We start from the raw sequence: 18,279 nt of genomic DNA on the forward strand, positions 1-18,279 counted from the left end.
CAGCACCATTTATTGAAGAGACTGTCTTTCTTCCAATGGATAGTCTTTCCTCCTTTATCGAATATTAGATGGCCGTACATTTCAGGGTCCACTTCTGGGTTCTCTATTCTGTTCCATTGATCTATGTGTCTGTTTTTGTGCCAGTACCACACTGTCTTGATGACCACAGCTTTGTAATACAACCTGAAATCTGGCATTGTGATGCCCCCAGCTAAGGTTTTCTTTTTTAAAATTCCCCTGGCTATTCGGGGTCTTTTCTGATTCCACACAAATCTTAAAATAATTTGTTCTAACTCTCTGAAGAAAGTCCATGGTATTTTGATAGGGATTGCATTAAACGTATAAATTGCCCTGGGTAACATTGACATTTTTACAATATTAATTCTGCCAATCCATGAGCATGGAATATTTTTCCATCTCTTTGTGTCTTCCTCAATTTCTTTCAGAAGTGTTCTATAGTTTTTAGGGTATAGATCTTTTACCTCTTTGGTTAGGTTTATTCCTAGGTATCTTATGCTTTTGGGTGCAATTGTAAATGGGATTGACTCCTTAATTTCTCTTTCTTCAGTCTCATTGTTAGTGTATAGAAATGCCATTGATTTCTGGGCATTGATTTTGTATCCTGCCACGCTACCAAATTGCTGTATGAGTTCTAGCAATCTTGGGGTGGAGGCTTTTGGGTTTTCTATGTAGAGTATCATGTCATCGGCGAAGAGGGAGAGTTTGACTTCTTCTTTGCCAATTTGAATGCCTTTAATGTCTTTTTGTTGTCTGATTGCTGAGGCGAGGACTTCCAGAACTATGTTGAACAGCAGTGGTGAGAGTGGACATCCCTGTCTTGTTCCTGATCTTAGGGGAAAGGCTCCCAGTGCTTCCCCATTGAGAATGATATTTGCTGTGGGCTTTTCGTAGATGGCTTTTAAGATGTCGAGGAAAGTTCCCTCTATCCCAACACTCTGAAGGGTTTTGATCAGGAATGGATGCTGTATTTTGTCAAATGCTTTCTCTGCATCTAATGAGAGTATCATATGGTTCTTGGTTTTTCTCTTGCTGATATGATGAATCACATTGATGGTTTTACGAGTGTTGAACCAGCCTTGTGTCCCAGGGATAAATCCTACTTGGTCATGGTGAATAATTTTCTTAATGTGTTGTTGGATCCTATTGGCTAGTATCTTGTTGAGAATTTTTGCATCCATGTTCATCAGGGATATTGGTCTGTAATTCTCCTTTTTGGTGGGGTCTTTGTCTGGTTTCGGAATTAAGGTGATGCTGGCCTCATAGAACGAATTTGGAAGTACTCCATCTCTTTCTATCTTTCCAAACAGCTTTAGTAGAATAGGTATGATTTCTTCTTTAAACGTTTGATAGAATTCCCCTGGGAAGCCATCTGGCCCTGGACTCTTGTGTCTTGGGAGGTTTTTGATGACTGCTTCAATTTCCTCCCTGGTTATTGGCCTGTTCAGGTTTTCTATTTCTTCCTGCTCCAGTTTTGGTAGTTTGTGGCTTTCCAGGAATGCGTCCATTTCTTCTAGATTGCCTAATTTATTGGCATACAGCTGTTCATAATATGTTTTTAAAATCGTTTGTATTTCCTTGGTGTTGGTAGTGATGTCCCCTTTCTCATTCATGATTTTATTAATTTGAGTCTTCTCTCTCTTCTTTTTAATAAGGTTGGCTAATGGTTTATCTATCTTATTAATTCTTTCAAAGAACCAACTCCTGGTTCTGTTGATCTGTTCCACAGTTCTTTTGGTCTCGATATCATTGAGTTCTGCTCGAATTTTAATTAACTCTCTTCTTCTGCTGGGGGTGGGGTCTATTTGTTGCTTTTTCTCTAGTTCCTTTATGTGTAAGGTGAGCTTTTGAATTTGAGATCTTTCCAGTTTTTGAATGTATGCTTGTATTGCGATGTATTTCCCCCTCAGGACTGCTTTTGCTGCATCCCAAAGATTTTGAACGGTTGTATCTTCATTTTCATTAGTTTCCATGAATCTTTTTAATTCTTCCTTAATTTCCTGGTTGACCTTTTCATCTTTTAGCAGGATGGTCCTTAACCTCCACGTGTTTGTGGTCCTTCCATATTTCTTGTTGTGATTAAGTTCTAATTTCAAGGCATTATGGTCTGAGAATATACAGGGGACTATCCCGATCTTTTGGTATCGGTTCAGACCCGATTTGTGACCCAGTATGTGGTCTATTCTGGAGAAAGTTCCATGTGCACTTGAGAAGAATGTGTATTCAGTTGAGTTTGGATGTAAAGTTCTGTAGATATCTGTGAAATCCATCTGGTCCAGTGTATCATTTAAAGCTCTCGTTTCTTTGGAGATATTGTGCTTAGAAGACCTATCCAGGGTAGAAAGAGCTAGATTGAAGTCACCAAGTATAAGTGTATTATTATCAAGGTATTTCTTGAGTTTGGTTATTAATTGGTTTAAATATTTGGCAGCTCCCACATTCGGGGCATATATATTGAGGAGTGTTAAGTCCTCTTGTTGGATAGATCCTTTGAGTATGAGATAGTGTCCCTCTTCATCTCTCACTATAGTCTTCGGGGTAAATTTTAATTTATCTGATATAAGGATGGCAACCCCTGCTTTCTTTTGAGGACCATTTGAATGGTAAATGGTTCTCCAACCTTTTATTTTCAGGTTGTAGGTGTCCTTCTGTCTAAAATGAGTCTCTTGTAGACAGCAAATAGATGGGTCCTGCTTTTTTATCCAGTCTGAAACCCTGCGCCTTTTGATGGGGTCATTAAGCCCGTTCACATTCAGAGTTACTATTGATAGATATGAGTTTAGTGTCATCATATCTATTCAGTCCTTGTTTTTGTGGATTGTTCCACTGAACAACTTCTTAAAGGGGAATTTTAAGAGTCCCCCTTAAAATTTCTTGCAGAGCTGGTTTGGAGGTTACATATTCTTTCAGTTCCTGCCTGTCTTGGAAGCTCTTTATCTCTCCTTCCATTTTGAATGAAAGCCTTGCGGGGTAAAGTATTCTTGGTTGCATGTTCTTTTCATTTAGGACCCTGAATATATCCTGCCAGCCCTTTCTGGCCTGCCAGGTCTCTGTGGAGAGGTCTGCTGTTACCCTAATATTCCTCCCCATAAAAGTCAGGGACTTTTTTTCTCTTGCTGCTTTAAGGATCTTCTCCTTATCTTTGGAATTTGCAAGCTTCACTATTAAATGTCGAGGTGTTGAACGGTTTTTGTTGATTTTAGGGGGGGATCTCTCGATTTCCTGGATCTGAATGCCTGTTTCCCTTCCCAGATTCGGAAAGTTTTCAGCTAGGATTTGTTCAAATACATATTCTGGCCCTCTGTCCCTTTCCGCGCCCTCGGGAACCCCAATTAAACGTAGGTTTTTCTTCCTCAGGCTGTCATTTATTTCCCTTAATCTATCCTCATGGTCTTTTAATTGCCTGTCTCTTTTTTCCTCAATTTCCCTCTTTGCCATCAACTTGTCTTCTATGTCACTCACTCGTTCTTCCACCTCGTCAAGCCTCGTCGTTAGGACTTCTAGCTTGGATTGCATCTCATTTAATTGATTTTTAATTTCTGCCTGATTAGATCTAAATTCTGCAGTCATGAAGTCTCTTGAGTCCTTTATGGTTTTTTCTAGAGCCACCAGTAGCTGTAAAATAGTGCTTCTGAATTGGCTTTCTGACATTGAATTGTAATCCATATTTTGTAACTCTGTGGGAGAGTGGGCTGTTTCTGATTCTTTTTTTTGAGGGGTTTTCCTTCTAGTCATTTTGCTCAGTGCAGAGTGGCCAAAAACAAGTTGTATTGGGAAAAGGAGAAAAAGAGAGAGAAGGAAAGAAAAGAGAAAAAGAAAAAAGAGAAAGAAGAAAAAAATAGGGGAAAAGAGAAGAAAAAGAAAGAAAAAGAAAGAAAGGAGAAAAAAGAAAAAAGGGGGGGTGGGGGAAGCAATCAGAAATCAAGAAGAAAGAGAGAAAAAAAAGCACAAAACAAAACAAAAAAAAAAAACAAAAATAAAACAAAAACAAAAACAAAAAAACAAAAAACAAAAAAAACCACGGGGGAGTATCTTCCAATTCTGTGTAGTTTAAGTCCCTTGACTTCCCTTGGAACTGGTCCGTCTCGCTGGTCTTCTGGGGGAGGGGCCTGCTGTGCTGATTCTCAGGTGTTGGCACTTGGGGGAGCTGCTCTGCCCCTGCCTGGTGCAGGGCTCGGTGGGGGTTGTTGACCCCGTGAGGCCCCGGGAGGAAGCCACAGTGGCGGGGGCAGCTCTGGGACCCTGGATCCAGCCCCCGCAGTAGCTCCGGGGCTCTCCTTCTGCAGGGCCTGGGGGCTCCGGGGCGGGGCCGCTGATCTGCTCAGTTCCAGGCAGGAGCGTCCTTGCTGTCCTGGGCCCTCCTGGCCTCTGCCTGTCCCGGGGGAGGCCGGATCCTGGGCTGTGTCCCGGCGCCCTGTGCTCCGGGGCCTGCGCTGTTGGATTCGCGCTCCCGGCGGTGCAGCCCCCTCCGCGGAGCCGCCGCCCAAGCCTCTCCGAGCTGTTCCCGGAGCCGCGCAGCCCCCTCCGCGCGGAGCTTCTTCCTCTGCGCGAGCCGCCGCCGCTGAGCTGTTCCCGGAGCCGCGCAGCCCCCTCCGCGGAGCCGCTGCCCGAGCCCCTCCGAGCTGTTCCCGGAGCCGCGCAGCCCCCTCCGCGCGGAGCTTCTTCCTCCGCCCGAGCCGCCGCCGCTGAGCTGTTCCCGGAGCCGCGCAGCCCGCCAGGGGAATTTTAAAAAAGAAATCCATAGTTGGGGGCATCACAATGCCAGATTTCAGGTTGTACTACAAAGCTGTGGTCATCAAGATAGTGTGGTACTGGCACAAAAAGAGACACATAGATCAATGGAACAGAATAGAGAATCCAGAAGTGGACCCTGAACTTCATGGTCAACTAATATTTGATAAAGGAGGAAAGACTATCCATTGGAAGAAAGACAGTCTCTTCAATAAATGGTGCTGGGAAAATTGGACATCCACATGCAGAAGAATGAAACTGGACCACTCTCTTGCACCATACACCAAGATAAACTCAAAATGGATGAGAGATCTAAATGTGAGACAAGATTCCATCAAAATCCTAGAGGAGAACACAGGCAACACCCTTTTTGAACTTGGCCACAGTAATTTCTTGCAAGATACATCCACAAAGGCAAAAGAAACAAAAGCAAAAATGAACTATTGGGACTTCATCAAGATAAGAAGCTTTTGCACATCAAAGGATACAGTCAACAAAACTAAAAGACAACCTACAGAATGGGAGAAGATATTTGCAAATGACGTATCAGATAAAGGGCTAGTTTCCAAAATCTATAAAGAACTTATTACACTCAACACCAAAGAAACAAACAATCCATTCATGAAATGGGCAAAAGACATGAAGAGAAATCTCACAGAGGAAGACATGGACATGGCCAACATGCACATGAGAATATGCTCTGCATCACTTGCCATCAGGGAAATACAAATCAAAACCACAATGAGATACCACCTCACACCAGTGAGAATGGGGAAAATTAACAAGGCAGGAAACAACAAATGTTGGAGAGGATGCGGAGAAAAGGGAACCCTCTTACACTGTTGGTGGGAATGTGAACTGGTGCAGCCACTCTGGAAAACTGTGTGGAGGTTCCTCAAAGAGTTAAAAATAGACCTGCCCTTCGACCCAGCCATTGCACTGTTGGGGATTTACCCCAAAGATTCAGATGCAATGAAACGCCGGGACACCTGCACCCCGATGTTTCTAGCAGCAATGTCCACAATAGCCAAACTGTGGAAGGAGCCTCGGTGTCCATTGAAAGATGAATGGATAAAGAAGATGTGGTTTATGTATACAATGGAATATTGCTCAGCCATTAGAAACGACAAATACCCACCATTTGCTTCAACGTGGATGGAACTGGAGGGTATTATGCTGAGTGAAATAAGTCAATCGGAGAAGGACAAACAGTGTATGTTCTCATTCATTTGGGGAATATAAATAATAGTGAAAGGGAATATAAAGGAAGGGAGAAGAAATGTGTGGGAAATATCAGGAAGGGAGACAGAACATAAAGACTCCTAACTCTGGGAAACGAACTAGGGGTGGCGGAAGGGGAGGAGGGCGGGTGGTGGGGGGTAATGGGTGACGGGCACTGAGAGGGACACTTGGCGGGATGAGCACTGGGTGTTATTCTGTATGTTGGTAAATTGAACACCAATAAAAATTAATTTATTAAAAAAAAGAAAAGAAGAAAAAGCCACTATGGAAAATAATATGGTGGCTCTACAAAAAAATAAAAATAAAACTACCATATGATCCAGTATCCTGTTTCTGATTATTTATCTGAAATAATTGAAACCAGGATCTCAAAGACATATCAGCACTCTTATATTCATTGCAGCACTATTCATAATTGCCAAGTGTAAAACAACATACATGTCTATCCACAGATAAATGAATAAAGAAAATGTGATAGATCTCAAAAGAAAATTCTGCAGTATGTGACAACATGGAGAATACCTGAGGACATTATGCTAATTGAAATAAACCAGTCACAGAAAGACAAATACTGCAAGATTCCACTTACATGAGTTGTCTAAAGTAGTCAAATTCATAGAATCAAAGACTGGAATTATGGTTGCCAGGGTAAGGGGAAGGGAAAACAGGGGAGTTATTAATCAACAGGCATAAAGTTTCAGTCAAGTAAGATGAATAAATTAAGGATCTCATCTGAAACATTCTACTTATAATCAACAATAATGCATTATACACTTAAAATTTTGTTCAGAGGATAGATCTTATCAAGTGTCCTTATGATGATAAAATCAAATTTTAAAAATACTTTATAGTTTTCAGACTACATGTCTTTTAGCTCTTTGGTTAGGTTTAATCCTAGTTATCTTACTTTTTTGTGCAGTTATAAATGGGGTTGATTACTCCATTTCTCTTTCTGCTGCTTCATAATTGGTGTATAGAAACACAACAGATTTCTGTACATTGATTTTGTATCCTGTGACTTTACTGAATTCGTGTATCAGTTCTAGCAGTTTTTTGGTGGCATCCTTTAGATTTACTATATAGAATATCATATCACCTGCAAATAGTGAAAGTTTTATTTCTTTGTTGATTTGGATGCCTTTCATTTCTTTTTGTTGTCTGCTGAAGCTAGGTCTTCCAATACTATGTTGTATAATGGTGATTAGAATGGTCACCTCTGTCTTGTTCCTGACCATAGAGGAAAAGTTTTCATTTTTCCCCCATTGAGGTTGATATTAGCTGTGGGTTTTTCATATATGGCCCTTATTATGTTGAGGTATGTTCCCTCTAAACCTATTTTGTTGAGGTTTTTATAAAATCATGAATGGATGTTGTACTTTGTCAAATGCTTTTTCTTTATCTATTAGAAAAGATCATATGGTTCTTATCATTTCTTTTATTATGTGGTGTGTCATGTTGATTGATTTGTGAATATTGAAATACCTTTGCATTCCAGAATAAATCCCACTTCTTAGTGGTGAATGATTTTTAAAAATGTATTGTTGGATTCGGTTTGTTAGCATTTTATTGAGAATTTTTGCATCCATGTTCATCACAGATATTGGCCTGTAGTTCTCTTTCAGTAGAGTCTTTATCCAGCTCTGATATCAGGATAATAGTGGCCTCATAGAATGATTCTGGAAGTTTTCCTTCCATTTCTATTTTTTTTGAATAGTTTGAGAAGAATAGTTTAAAGAATAGTTTAACTCTTCTTTAAGTATTTGATAGAATTCCCCTGTGATGCCATGTGGTCCTGGACTTTTGTTTGTTGGGAGTTTTTTGATTACTGATTCAATTTATTTGCTGTTTGTTCAGATTTTCTATTTCTTACTATTTCAGTCTTAGTAGTTTATATATTTCAAACCAAGAAACAGACTCTTTTCTTAAGATTTTATTTATTTATTTGAAAGAGAGAGAGAGAGAGAGAGAGAGAGAGAGAGAGAGAGAGAGAATGAACCAGGAGAAGGAGCAGAGGGAGAGGGAGAAGCCAACTCTCTGCTGAGCAGGGATCCTGCTAAGGGGTTTGATCCCAGGACCCTGGGATCATGACCTGAGCTGAAGGCAGCTGCTTAACCAACTGAGCCACCCAAGTGCTCACTACCCCACTTTTTATATTTTATTTGAAATAGACTGTTAACTATAGAAAACAAACTGATGGTTACCAGAGGGGAGATGGAAGGGGGTGATATAGGTGATGGGGATTAAGGAATGCACTTGTGATGAGCACTAGGTGATGTATGGAAGTACTGAATCACTGTATTGTACACTTGAAATTAATATTACATTGTATGTTAGCTAACTGTAATTTAAATAAAAACTTAAAAAATACTGTAAAAATCATGTAATCAAAACTTTCATGGAAGAGGTTGTGATGGGCAAAGTAAAGTTCATAATGGCACCACTCACTGTGGACAAAATTGAAAGACAAAGCAAAGATGAACTTTCAGCTTTTCTGTGTGGCTTTTTATATTATCAGTAATGCTCTTGCCATGGTCAAAGTTGGTTTTTTTTTTCAGAAAGGCAAATCAAGACAGAACTCTTCCCCCTCTAGATGAGGGATCAATATTAGAGAAAAAAATTAAAATAAATTAAAAAAGGAAAAAATCTCCCTCTTTCTATCTCCATATATGAACAGTGTTAATTTAATTTAGTTCTTCCTGGTTTTCTTTCTTCTTGGTGGTGGGAGATAACACACATAAGTGAAGTGAAAAACAAAGACAAAAAAATTAAATTTCCTTACTACTTACAGCACACTGACAAGTCCTTGAAACAGCACAGTGACATTCCTCTAGGAACTCAGCTGCCTTGATGTCAATGCTTTTCTAAGGGCAAAAGACAATCTTAGCTTAACATTATCCCTACCCACCCCCAGGATTTTAAAAGTCTACCCTAACATATAAAAAAAATTCCTTTAGAAACTTCCCTTATCTCAATCCCCAAGATATTTGTTGGCAATCACCCCCCAGGCATATGATCCACCAATACACATCTGAAGGGTCTCATGACTAAGGTTTTATTAGACAGTAATAAATGAGATTTTCCTAAAAATAGCTAGCTCCCTCAGGGTTCTGGAAACCTTGCTTCCAAAATTTGTTATAGACTTATGCTATCCCTAACCCCCTCCCAACTTGAATGTATATTATGGGCCACTCTTTATGATCCCAGTGCAGCTCTCTCTGCCCAGGGGTCCTGTCTCTGTGCTTTAATAAAACCACCTTTTTGTACCAAAGACTTCTCAAGAATTCCTTCCTGGTCATTGGCTCTGAACCTCAACATCTTTCCTACATCACAGGAAGTGCACAAAACAATGAATTAATGCAAAGTAAATACAAATGTAACCACCCAAGTCAAAAAATATAAAGGTCTCTAATTATTAGGTACTTTTTTATTTCAATTTTTATAGTTATCATGAAAGCTGTAATAAGTTCCTTCTCTACAAAAATTTTAATAAAACTCCTTTGGCAGCAAAACATCTAATAGAATTCAGATTGTGTCAATGTATATGCATGTATATGTCAGTGTGTGTATACATCCTACCTATTCTGCTTAAATATATCTACATACATTAGAGATGCTGAATAAATACTTATGAATTTATTTATTTGAAAAAGAACATTTCTAGTGATTCAGCAATTCCATACACCACCTGGTGCTCATCACGGACAAGTGCACTCCAGAAACTAATAGAACACTGTATTTTAACTAACTGGAATTAAAATAAAAACTTAAAAAGCCAAAAATTAAAAATAAAAAATTTATTTTCTAATACTAAAATGAATACATAAGACTTATAGAAAATAAGAGAAATTTCAAAAAAAGAAAATTATCAAATTTTTGCTATTTTAACCAACCTGCAGTATGTAACATAGTAATCAAAATTTAGATCACAGATTTACGTTTCTAGAATTATAGAAAATTATATTTCTCAGACCAATTTTCTCAATGAAAACAGTTCAAAATACTATGGTAAATAAAATTGTGATCTATACTTTTGGGAATATTTTGGCTGCAATTATTAATCATAATTTGGATTATAATTCAATGTCAGAAAGCCAATTCAGAAGCACAATTATAAAGCTACCAGTGGCTCTGGAAAAAAAGCATAAAGGATTCAAGAGACATCATGACTGCAAAATTTATATCTAATCAGACCAAAATTAAAAATTAATTAAACGAGATGCAATCCAAACTGGAGGTCCTAACAATAAGGGTTAGCGACGTAGAAGAATGAGGGAGTGACACAGAAGACAAGTTGATGGTAAGGAAGGAAGCTGAGGAAAAAAAGATAAAAACAATTAAAATATCATGAGGATAGGTTAAGGGAAATAAATGACAGCTTCAGAAGGAAAAATCTACATTTAATTGGGGTTCCAGAGGACACTGAAAGGGACAAAGGACCAGAAAGTGTATTTGAAAAAATCATAGCTGAGAACTTCCCTAACTTGGGGAGGGAAACAGGCATTCATATTCAGGAGAGAGAGAGATCCCCCCCTAAAATCAATAAAAACCATTCAACACCCCAACATTTCATAGTGAAACTTGCAAATTCCAAAGATAAAGAGAAGATCCTTAAAGCAGCAAGAGACAAGAGATCCCTAACCTTCATGGGGAGAAGTTTAGGTTTTTGGTTGTGTTTTTTTTATTTTTTTAAGATCCCATTTATTTATTCATGAGAGAGAGAGAGAGAGAGAGAGAGAGAGAGAGAGGAGACACAGGCAGAGGGAGAAGCAGGCTCCATGCAGGGAGCCCGACAGGGAACTCCATCCCAGGACTCCAGGATCGCGCCCTGGGCCAAAGCCAGGTGCTAAACCGCTGAGCCAGCCAGGGATCCCCCAAGAAGTATTAGGTTAACAGCAGACCTCTCCACAGAGACCTAGAGGGCCAGAAAGGGCTGGCAGGATATATTCAGGGTCCTAATTGAGAAGAACATGCAGCCAAGAATACTTTATACAGCAAGGCTGTCATTCAGAATAGAAGGAGAGACAAAGAGCTTCCAAGATAGGCAGAAACTGAAGGAATATGTGACCAACAAACCAGAAATATTAAGGGGGATTCTGTAAAAGAAATACGAAGTCCAAGGACACGATCCAAAAAACAGGGACTGAATAGGTATTATGATGGCACTAAATTCATATCTTTTAACAGTACTCTGAATGTGAATGGGCTTAATGACCCCATCAAAAGACGCAGGGTTACAGACTGGATAAAAAAGCAAGACCCATCAATTTGCTGTCTACAAGAGATTCATTTGAGACCTTAGGACACCTCCAGCCTGAAAATGAAAGGTTGGAGAATGATTTACCATTCAAATGGTCCTCAAAAGAAAGCAGGGGTAGCCATCCTCATATCAGATAAATTAAAGTTTATCCCAAAGACTGTAGTAAGACATGAAGAGGGACACTATATCATACTTAAAGGACCTATCCAACAAGAGGACCTAGCAATCATGAATATTTATGCCCTGAATGTGGGAGCTTCCAGTATATCAATAAATAAATAATCAAAGTTAAGACATACTTAGAAAATAATACACCAATACTGGGAGACTTGAACATGGTGCTTTCAGCAATTCATAGATCTTCTAAGCACAACATCTCCAAAGAAACAAGAGCTTTAAAGGATACACTGGACCAGATGGATTTCACAGATATCTACAGAACTTTACATCCAAACGCAACTGAATACACATTCTTCTCAAGTGCACATGGAACTTCCTCCAGAATAGACCACATACTGGGTCACAAATCAGGTCTTAATTCATACCAAAAGATTAGGATGGTCCCCTGCATATTTTCAGACCATAATGCTTTGAAACTTGAACTCAATCACAAGAAGAAATTTGGAAAGATTTCAAACACGTGGAGGTTAAAGACCATCCTGCTAAAAGATGAAAGGGCCAACCAGGAAATTAGTGAAGAATTGAAAAGACTCATGGAAACTAATGAGAATGAAGATACAACCATTCAAAATATTTCGAATACAGCAAAAGCAGTCCTAAAGGGGAAATACATCACAATGCAAGCAACCATCCAAAAACTGGAAAGAACTCAAATAAAAAAGCTAACCTTGCACCTAAAGGAGCTAGAGAAAAAACAGCAAATAGATCCTACACCGAACGGAAGAAGAGAGTTAATAAATATTTGAGCAAAACTTAATGAAATTCAGACCAGAAGAACTATGGAACAGATCAACAAAACCAGGAGTTGGTTCTTTGAAAGAATTAATAAGATGGATAAACCATTAGCCAGCCTTATTAAAACAAAAGAGAAAAGACTCAAGTTAATAAAATCACGAATGAAAAAGGAGGATCACCACCAATGCCAAGGAAATACAAATTATTTTAAAAACGTATTATGAGCAGCTTTATGTCAATAAATTAGGCAATCTAGAAGAAATGGACATATTTTTGGAAAACCACAAATTAGCAAAACTGGAACAGGAATAAATAGAAAAACTGAACAGGCTAATAACCAGGGAGGAAATTGAAGCAGTCATCAAAAACCTGCCAAGACACAAAAGTCCAGGGCCAGATGGCTTCCCAGGGGAATTCTATCAAATGTTTAAAGAAGAAACCATACCTATTCTACTAAAACTGTGGGAAAGATAGAGATGGAGTACTTCCAAACTCATTCTATGAGGCCAGCATCACGTTCATTCCAAAACCAGACAAAGACCCCACCAAAAGGGAGAATTATAGACCAATATCCCTGATGAACACAGTCGCAAAAATTCGCAACAAGATACTAGCGAATAGGATCCAATAGTACATTAAGAAGATTATTCACCATGACCAAGTGGGATTTATCCCTGGGACACAAGGCTGGTTCAACACTCGTAAAGCAATCAATGTGATTGATCATATCATCAAGAGAAAGAACAAGAACCATATGATCCTCTCAATAGATGCAGAGAAAGCATTTGACCAAATACTGCATACATTCCTGATCAAAACTCTTCAGAGTGTAGGGATAGAGGGAACATTCCTCAGCATCTTAAAAGCCACCTATGAAAAGACCACAGCAAATATCATTCTCAATGGGGAAACACTGGGAGCCTTTCCGTAAGATTAGGAACACAACAGGGATGTGCACTCTCACCATTGCTATTCAATATAGGACTAGAAATCCTAGCCTCACTAATCAGGCATCAACAACAACAAAAATAAATAAATGCATCAAAATTGGAAAAGAAGAAGTCAAACTCTCCCTCTTTGCAGATGACATGATACTGTACATAGAAAACCCAAAGACTCCACCCCAAGATTCCTAGAACTCATACAGCAAATCGGCAGCGTGGCAGGATACAAAATCAATACCCAGATGTCAGTGGCATTTCTATACACTAACCATGAGACTGAAGAAAGAGAAATTAAGGAGTCAATCCCATTGACAATTGCACCCAAAGGAATAAGATACCTAGGAATGAACCTAACCAATGAGGTAAAGTATGTATACTCTAAAAACTACAGAACACTTCTGAAAGAAATTGAGGAAGATACAAAGAGATGGAAAAATATTCCATGCTCATGGATTGGAAGAATTAATAGTGTGAAAATCTCAGTGTTACCCAGGGAAAATTATACATTTAATGCAATCCCTATCAAAATACCATGGACTTTCTTCAGAGCGTTGGAACAAATCATCTTAAGATTTGTGTGGAATCAGAAAAGACCCCAAATAGTCAGGGGAATATCGAAAAATAATACCATAGCTGGGGGCATCATAATGCCAGATTTCAGGTTGTAGGACAAGGCTGTGGTCATCAAGACAGTGTGGTACTGGGACAAAAACAGACACATAGACCAATGGAACAGGATAGAGAATCCAGAATTGTACTCTCAGCTTTATGGTGAACTAATATTCGACAAAGCAGGAAAGACTATCCACTGGAAAAAAGACAGTCTCTTCAATAAATGGTGCTGTGAAAATTGGACATCCACGTGCAGAAGAATGAAACTAGACCATTCTCTTACACCATACACAAAGAGAAACTCAAAATGGATGAAAGATCTACATGTGAGACCATAATCCATCAAAATCCTAGAGGAGAACACAGGCAACACCATTTTTGAACTTGGCCACAGCAACTTCTTGCAAGATACATCTATGAAGGCAAGGGAAACAAAAGCAAAAATGAATTATTGGGACTACATCAAGCTAAAAAGCTTCTGCACAGCAATAGAAACAGTGAAAAAAACTAAAAGACAACCTACAGAATGGGAGAAGATATTTGCAAATGACGTATCCAATAAAGGGCTAGTTTCCAAGATCTATAAAGAGCTTATTAAACTCAACAGCAAAGAAACAAACAATCCAATCATGAAATGGGCAAAAGACTTGAACAGAAATTTCACAGAGGAAGACATAGTCCTGGCCAAGAAGCACATGAGAAAATGCTCTGCATCACTTGCCATCAGGGAAATATTAATTAAAACCTCAATGAGATACCACCTCGCACCAGTGAGAATGGGGAAAATTAACAAGACAGGAAACAACAAATGTTGGAGAGGATGTGGAGAAAGGGGAACCCTCTTGCACCGTTGGTGGGAATGTGAACTGGTGCAGCCACTCTGGAAAACTGTGGAGGTTCCTCAAAGAGTTAAAAATAGAACTGCCCTTCCACCCAGCAATTGCACTGCTGGGGATTTACCCCAATGATACAGATGCAGTGAAACGGCAGGACACCTGCACCCCGATGTTCATAGCAGCAATGTCCACAATAGCCAAACTGTGGAAGGAACCTCGGTGTCCATCAAAAGATGAATGGATAAAGAAGATGTGGTCTATGTATACAATGGAATATTACTCAGCCATTAGAAATGACAAATACCCACCATTTGCTTCGACTTGGATAGAACTGGAGGGTATTATGCTGAGTGCAATAAGGCAATCGGAGACAGACAAACATTATATGGTCTCATTCATTTGGGGCATATAAAAAGTAGTGAAATGGAATAAAGGGGAAAGGAGAGAAAATGAGTGAAAATATCAGTGAGGAGGACAAAACATGAGAGACACCTAACTCTGGGCAACGAACAAGGGGTAGTGGAAAGGGAGGTTGGCAGGGGGTTGGGGTGACTGGGTGATGGGCAGTGAGGGGGCACTTGGTGGGATGAGCACTGGATTTTTTTTTTTTTATTTATGATAGTCACAGAGAGAGAGAGAGAGAGGCAGAGACACAGGCAGAGGGAGAAGCAGGCTCCATGCAACGGGAGCCCGACGTGGGATTCGATCCCGGGTCTCCAGGATCGCGCCCTGGGCCAAAGGCAGGCGCCAAACCGCTGCGCCACCCAGGGATCCCCTGAGCACTGGATTTTATGCTATGTCTTGGCAAGTTGAACTCCAATAAAAATGTTTCAAAAAATAAATAAATAAAAATTAATATTTGAGCAGTTATTCATAACATGTTGCACAGAAAACCATAGGCTGACTAGATTCTGAGTGGCACACCTTAATTTGTAGTTATCTGACCTTTCTGAGTCCTAGCTTATTGAATCGGCATCATATAAGCTACATTCCAAATTTTTTAGGAGAATGCAGAATTTGGTGACACATCTAGCACAGAATCTGGTACATAGTGCAAACATAGTTTACGGTAGCTGCAGTCTGATATAATTCACTCCCTGAATCTTTCCCCAAAGCATTAGAAAGGGATACCAAACAAGATTAGTAGAGAAAATAATTTACTTACCGATAGGATAACGTGTGCTGACAGGCAGAGGCTCTGGGACACTAGTCCCCATGAGGGTACACATAACTCCCAGTGTCATCAAGGAGCTTCAGAAATCTCACATATTGGGATGCCTGGGTGGTTCAGTGGTTGGACATCTGCCTTGAGCTTAGGGCGTGATCTGGGTCCTGGGATCGAGTGTTGCATCGGCCTCCCCACGGGGAGCCTCTTCCATCTGCCTATGTCTCTACCTCTCTCTCTCTGTGTATCTCTCATAAATAAGTAAGTAAACAAACAAATAAATAAGAAATCCCACATATTCCTGAGATTTTTTTTTTTAAAAAAAAAAAAGCTTGCACAAAGAGACTGTTGGTCTCGGAATGTATTGTCACTATGTAAAATAGCTCACATTTTCTTCTCATTTTTAAAAGCTTCAATTGCCTTTCTATATGACCAGCCTATTCTGGAGCTATACTTTATTAACAAGAACCAGTGGTAAAGGGTTATGACCACAGGCTTTGGTTCAGGCATTGATTTTTTTGGAATCTGGAAGGAAAACAGCTTTTTCCTTTCATTTTATTTTATTTCAGGTTATGTATTTCAGGACCATTTTTTTCCATAATAAATGGCTGTGTTTAGAGTTTCCCCAAATTACAAGAATGTTCTTTCTCTAGGAGAGAATAACAGGTAGATATCTAGTTTAGGAGTTTCACCTTAGCTTAAATCTGATAGCTTTAAATATCCATGTACACCTCAGAAGGAATCTTCCTTGACTTTTTTTTTAGATTTGCTTGTCTGTTTTTACAATTTCCATAATTCTTGTAAATAAATTCCAACCATGTGTTAGACACTTTATGGATGCATGGTTTAAGACCAAAAATTAAGGCTCAACATTATGTACTGCCTTAACATCTGGTAAAATTGGGAAGGCCTTGAATGGTCTAACCAGGAGTTTCTCTCCCCTCCTATTCCATGAATAAGATCCCCTAGCCAAACAACCTTTTTTATCAGGGTAACCAGGCACAGTTCCTGCTTATCCCTGAATAGCAGGTTTCACTTCTCTGACTGCCCATGGAATTATTCAAACAAGCAATCAAATCTACCAGTAGAAAATGGGGGGCACTTCATGTTCTTAATACTTAAAAGCCTGCTTTCCACAGCCCTGGTTATCTACTCTGTTGCCAAGGGCAACTCTGTGTGACCCTGCCTGACATGCAGTGTCTTCTCCCCCAAGTTGTGAATATAGGTGACTAATAAACCATTAGCAATCTCATCTGTTCAGTATTGGTGTTATGTGCTTGGCCATCCCCATAAGCACAGGGCAGGAACACCTCTATCACCAATGTAGTGAATAGGAGGCAATCTAACTGCTAATCATCACAAAGATCCTGTGACATAGATGTCTTTATTACAGTTTCACTGATGAAGAAATTAAAGTTCAGAAAATTATAGATAATTGCCCTCAACCACACAGTTAGGAGAGTGCCAAAATAGAGTTTAACTTGGTCCTTTGACACTTCAAAATCTGTGCTCATGTTATCCAACATACCCCAAATGTCCAAAAATTTGGAAAAATCTGCTTAAATATCCAATATGATAAACTTATTTTAAAATGTCCATATTAAAAAAAAATAAAATAAAATGTCCATATTAAAACAAACAAGCCAGATATTAGGCTCACTGTAAGCAAAACTCTTGTCACAATGAACCCATATTTGCATGTGAGTCTATTTCCCAAAATAAAATATAAAAGAGTCATTGTGTTTTCCTTGCAATGCACATTCATTCCCAGCTATTTCTTCTTTTCTCCCCCAAACCTCAGTGGCTAGAACCCTAGAAAATTTCTTTTTTTCCTAGACCTTCTTGCCAATAGGAATTTCAATATTTTATATATTCTGCTAACAAGATGGCCTCCCATGAGATTTGGAAGGTACAAGGGAAACAGAAGCCATCTTTCTTTGCAGCTACAGTGGCTTTGGTAAACATAGGCTTTAAAGAAGTTTCTGTTTTAACTTTCAGTCATCTGCCTCAGAGATGCAGACTATTCTTGGAGTTTGCTACAATTTTCTGATCTCTGGGAGATAGCAGAAACTCCTACTATTCTCCGAATTCTGTGGCAAAGGACCTAAAAACTAGAGATGACCTCCCCTTCAACTTCACTCATCTAATTCTGTATATTAAATCTCATCCACTGATAGCTTCAATTTTTTCCCCTATGCTCATTGAATCTTCAGGACTTTTCACTCATCCCTGTTAATAGATGACCAATTTAGGTCTCTGTCTAAGCCCCAAATTGAAATGATCACTCTCCAAACTATGTCTTCAATAAAGAATCCTTTTCAGAATGTAACATGGTGTGTCAACTATCTTCAAATTAAAAAATATTCACTGATTTTAAGTGTCCACTCAATGTTTTTTAGTAAATTTAGAGTTGTGCAACCATCACCAAAGTCGAATTTAGACATTTCCACACACATACCCAAAAATAATCCCATCTGCCTATTTGCACTCAATCTCCATTCTTATCCCAGCCCCATACAACCATTAATCTATTTTCAGTCTCTATATATTTCAGTCTTT

At 39.2% G+C, this 18,279-nt stretch overlaps 1 pseudogene; it reads right to left on the reverse strand.

The window, feature by feature from the left end:
- Positions 1 to 15,772, reverse strand: part of LOC121482507 — a 36,551-nt pseudogene extending 20,779 nt beyond the window's left edge.
- Between the last annotated feature and the right edge of the window lie 2,507 nt (positions 15,773 to 18,279).

Source organism: Vulpes lagopus, chromosome X (assembly GCF_018345385.1).
Source record: "Vulpes lagopus strain Blue_001 chromosome X, ASM1834538v1, whole genome shotgun sequence".
Lineage (NCBI taxonomy): Eukaryota > Metazoa > Chordata > Mammalia > Carnivora > Canidae > Vulpes > Vulpes lagopus.